This window comes from Sander lucioperca, chromosome 17 (assembly GCF_008315115.2).
Source record: "Sander lucioperca isolate FBNREF2018 chromosome 17, SLUC_FBN_1.2, whole genome shotgun sequence".
Classification (NCBI taxonomy): Eukaryota; Metazoa; Chordata; class Actinopteri; order Perciformes; family Percidae; genus Sander; species Sander lucioperca.
Window position 1 is genome coordinate 27,683,106 of NC_050189.1, and position 5,262 is coordinate 27,688,367.

Here is a 5,262-nt window from a genome sequence, read left to right on the forward strand (position 1 = left end):
ACAATTATTCAGTTTTTAACTGAACCGAATATAACTCTCTGAGTTAGTTTTTTTTACAGCTTAGTATTTTCATGGCAAAAGTGTGTAATAGGGATATATTGGTTTTAAACTTGTATGTAACTGAGATGTGAACAAAGCCTTTCATTGGGCAGACAAACATTAGTAATTTGGCTGCTCAAGAGGAATGTCAGAAGCATTTCGGAAGTTAGAACGTAAGTACAAAGAGACATTGTTATGGAGATGATACTAGGGCTGCACAATTAATGCAAATTTTATCAAAATCGCAATATGGACTAGTGCAATATACAAATTGCAGGGTGGCGCAATATTTGTTGAAGGCAAAATATGTTTCAAACCATTCTTAAATAAAAGTATTGTGGTGCTGCAGAGACGTCCCGGCCTACAAATCATATCCTACAGACTAAAGAAAAAAATCTTTGTTTGGTACAGATCCTCGAGACAAGCCAGACCCACGTCAAGATGTTGGGTCTGGGAACTCACCATTGACGGAGCTCAATCCGAGGGGCGGGATCAATGGTTGTCTTTCAAATTCCCTCTGCACGCAATAGGATAGCTCTACAACCAATCAGAGCAACGCTAGTTGATGGATTCAACTTTTGCCGTATCCGGTCGGCAAAACTCCGAACACATCTTGCTTTTTTAAGAATGACTTCAGTGCCGTTCTTTGTTCTTTTCTCAAAGAAAAGCTTAACTCCAAGTCTTCCAGAAGACCGCTGTTCCCAGCAGCAGCAGTCATAAGCCCCGCCCACCGACTCTATACACGATGTGATTGGCCTGACCAGAATTTGGTTTTTCCAGCTCGCAAGCCAACGGAGAGTGCCTAGACCCCCCTGGCTGCAAATTAAATTTGCTGCCGCTAGGGTGCGTCTAGATTTCTAGGCTAGATCCTCGCAACAATCACACTATATTTTTTTTATTTTAATATATTTCAATGAAAATGACAATAATGATACAAAAATGATCATTCCCTCCAATACCGTGAATCATATTGCAATATCAGTCAAAATAATCGCAATTAGATATTTTCCTAATATCGTGCAGCCCTAGATGATACACCGTTTTATCGCATCGGTGTAAACTGGCAAGTTTCAGAACGCTGCAGACCGCCGCGTTGCACGTAGCTGCGGACCAACTCGTCTAGTCGCCAATCTTTGGTCTAAACTGGAAGTTTACAGGAAGACATCCATCAACCACCCAAATCTCTACACAACAGAAAGTAAATAAACTCTCAAACTTTAGTTTCTGATGAAACGTTGCCTTAAATATTTACTACAACCAACGAACAAGGTGACATCGTCGACGTATAGTGAAATATTTATACTTGTTAGCAAGTTCTTAATACGTTGTTGAGCCTGACTGAAGTACAATGAGAAGTTTTAATCCCTGCGGGTTGTGGACGGCTGCTATTTTAGTTGAAGTGAATGAAAAATGTTCAGGAAGTCGTGGTTGTCGTTTAAACCTGAACAAGATTCTTAAAAACTAATGATATCACATTGTTAGATCGGACCGACAAGAAATAAACTCTAAAACGTTGGCTACTGATGAAACGTTGCCTGATAGATTGACAACAACCAGCCATTCTTTAACAACAAAGTGAGGCTTCTTCTTCCTCGACGTATGGCAACATGTTTTAGTTCCTTATTGGTCTGTTCTAGCCTCGTGAGACCGTCCTGATCTCGCGAGCTCCAGTTTTCCACTCGCAGATCAGTCTGGCATCTTGAGACAGAGAAAATTTGGAGCCGTTCGCCAAACGACCGACCAATCAGCGTTGGTTTTGAGGCAGGTTTAGGTGTGACGCAACGGGAAGCGACTGTTCAGTCTAAACAACATGGCGGCTTCCACGGATGAGATGAGCGTAGCTATCGTGCAAGTTTTATCCGAATTAGAAAGTATTCCTTCATTGAAAGAAGAGCAAAAAACGGCACTGGAGGCTTTTCTCTGAGGAAAAGATGTTTTTGCTCTTCTCCCGACTGGTTTCGGCAAGAGTTTGATATATCGTTGATCTGATTGGTTGATTTGGCCCATCTATCACCAACATAGGTGGTGATAGACAGATGGTTTATCCAATCAGCTAACCAGTATTTTCGCCCCTTCCCAAAAGTTCTCCAACGGAAAGTTCCCAGATGGATATGCCGAGCAAATCCATCTGGCGGAGTCAGGTTAGGTCTGTTCAGGATGTTGAAACCAAATCTGTAGCTGGTAAGTTACGTTGATACGTTGCCATCAATCAACCGTCCAAATCTTCACGGTATAGAGTAAAGGCCCTGACACACCAACCCAACAGTCGGCAGAAAAGGCAGTTGGACTGATGAGTCGGCTCCCCGAGGTCCAAAAAGTGCCTCCGGACACACCGAAACGACGCCGACTTCAGCGTACGTTCTGCTCATGATGTAATACAAAAAATGAAAACCGGAAATGAAGAATGCGTCACGTGGGTTTGGCTTCTCCAGCCGATAGTAATGGCGGCTTGTTCGAAATACAGTACGATCTCATATTTTACAAAAATAGTTCACCGAAACATGTTTCTGAAAACATTTAAAGAGAGAAATAGGGTGTGCAGTTGCTGAATCTGTCTTCATTTCAGATCAACCAAGGTCAGTTTAAAAGATTTTCGTCAGATTTTGAGAGGCGGTCATCACTCATCCCGATGGTTATTTCCGGGTTAGCGCTCCACCAATCAGATTGGTCATTGAGTCCGACTGCCCGCCCTCTGACCGAGCAAGTCAGGTCGGCCAAAATGAAGGCCGACGGACGACGGCACGGAACACACGGAACAGACTCGAGTCACCGACCTCGCCAGGCTGTCCGACGGCCGATTGGTGTGTCAGCGCCTTAAAAAAAAACACTAAAACTTTGGCTACGGATGCTGCCTGAAAGATTGGCTACAACCAACATTTTTTTAACCAACGAACAAGGCAATATCGTCAACATACTGAAGACATTTTTTGGTTTGTAACTAAATTTAAGTCTCAACTCTTTGGTATTCAGATTGGTTTCTCATGAGCACAAGAAAGTATTAACCCTTGTGTTGTCCTTGTGTAAAATATCATAAATATGCGTTTCTTTCAACCAAATTGCCCCCAAATTAACATGGACGCATGAATGTACGTTGCATGGAATGTATACAACGTTCTTCACATGTAAAAATAATGATTACATCCATAGAATTTGGGGTGTTTTATTCAAATGTATAGCATTTGAAAAAAAACTGTTTAAATGGTTTCAAAACAGTATCCTGACAAAACATAAACTAATCTGGGATTCAGTCAACATCCTGTGATCTTAACGATTAGTCAAAAAAAATCCTAATTTCTCCTTTTTTTTTTTTTTTTTTTTTTTAGGTATAATGTCAAATAAATTATGTTTATTGATCATGAATAAAAAACGCTTTGAAAAAAGTGAGAAAAATGTTTAAAAAGCGACAAAAACGTCGGGGGGGGGGGGCGGGGGGGGGAGTTAATTTTTTATTTTGACCCTGAAGGACAAGTTAATAGTCGATGGGAAGACAACACAAGGGTTAAAAAGCAATTCCATGTCCCTTTAGGGGCTCCATACATACACGTTTCTGACATTTTTTAGTTTGTAACTAAATTTAAAAGGAACACGCCGACTTATTGGGACTTTAGCTTATTCACTGTATCCCCCAGAGTTAGATAAGTCCATACATACCCTTCTCGTGTTCGTGCGTGCTGTAACGCTGTCTGACGGTTCCACCGTTAGCTTAGCCTAGCACAGAACCTGCAGGTAACTGGTTCCAACTAGCCTACTGCTCCCAATAAGTGACAAAATAACGCCAACATGTTCCTATTTACATGTTGTGATTTGTAGAGTCATAGCGTGTACAAATAATAAGGTCACATGAGACACAGCCGTCTTCTAACCGTATACAAACTGGAAACTATATTCTCAGAAAGTGGAAGCACTGCTACTTCTGTTACTTGGGCGGAGTGATTAGCGCAATTACCAGTTACTTCCGTCAACAAAATCAATGTGAATAGCTAGTTAGTAGCGAACGTGACAGGTGATCATGGCATTATTTGTACACGCTGTAACTATACAAATCACAACATGTAAATAGGAACATGTTTGCGTTATTTTGTCACTTATTCGGAGCAGTCGGCTAGTTGGAACCGGTTACCTGCATGATCTGTGCTAGGCTAAGCTAATGCTGGGGGCGTCACGGAGATGAGAAGGGTATGTATGGACTTGTCTAACTCTGGGGGTTACGGTGAATAAGCTAAAGTCCCAATAAGTCGGCATGTTCCTTTAAGTCTCAACTCTTTGGTACACAGATTGGTTTCTCGTGAGCTCAAGAAAGTATTAAAAAGAAATTCCAAGTCCCTTTAGAGGCTCCCTACATACACTACCGGTCAAAAGTTTGGGGTCACTTAGAAATGTCCATTCCACTACATTACAGACAGAATACCAGCTGAGATCAGATGCATTGTTTTTTTAATCAGGTCAGCAATTTTCAGATTACATTATGTGCTTACATAATTGCAAAAGGGTTCTTGACTGTTGTATCTTTAATGCAATAATCTACATTGCCCATTATCAGCAACCATTCATCCAATGCTCCAAAGGCACATTCTGTTTACTAATCTGATATCATTTTAAAAGGCTAACTGAGAAAACATTGGAGAACCCTTTTGCAATTATGTAAACACATAATGTAATCTGGAAACTGCTGCCCTGGTTAAAAAAACAATGCAACTGATCTCAGCTGGTATTCTGTCTATAATGGAGTGGAATGGAAATGTCTAAGTGACCCCAAACTTTTGACCGGTAGTGTATAAGCTTTTGCCTAGAAAAACACTGTCTTGCAGAAAACATATTACCAGAGAACTGCCAACTTCTGGCATTAATGTTAATTAGCTACAGCTAAATATGATCTGCCGTAGGCAACGTTTATCATTCTAACCAGTAAAAGTGATGGTCAGTGGCGGCTAAAAATGAGAAGCTGCTACCAAATTTAAAAAAAGACCAAAAGGAGACAAAAGATTAAATAAGTGTCCAAACAGAACAGCGAATAGGAAGCCAGTCGGTGCAGAGTTGTGCATCGTACCAGTCTCTGTGAAATAAGAGAAGCTGTTTTTTCAGCGGCGGTGTTGAGGCACTTTTAGTCGCTGCGAGTTTCTGACTGCAGAGGCTGGGGATTTTTTTTTTAAGTTCAAAGAAAGGATTAGTGCCTCACAGAGGATTATGGATTTACTCCCCAACACAATAAGACAGAGGCAAGAA

General features: G+C 41.1%; 1 long non-coding RNA gene across 1 annotated transcript; it reads left to right on the forward strand.

Annotated features, from left to right (window-relative positions):
• The first annotated feature begins 994 nt into the window (after positions 1-994).
• Positions 995-2,264, forward strand: LOC116061822. Its single transcript, XR_004107819.2, has 2 exons — positions 995-1,665; positions 2,186-2,264. It is a non-coding gene; the product is annotated as an uncharacterized LOC116061822 (long non-coding RNA).
• The last annotated feature ends 2,998 nt before the right edge of the window (positions 2,265-5,262 follow it).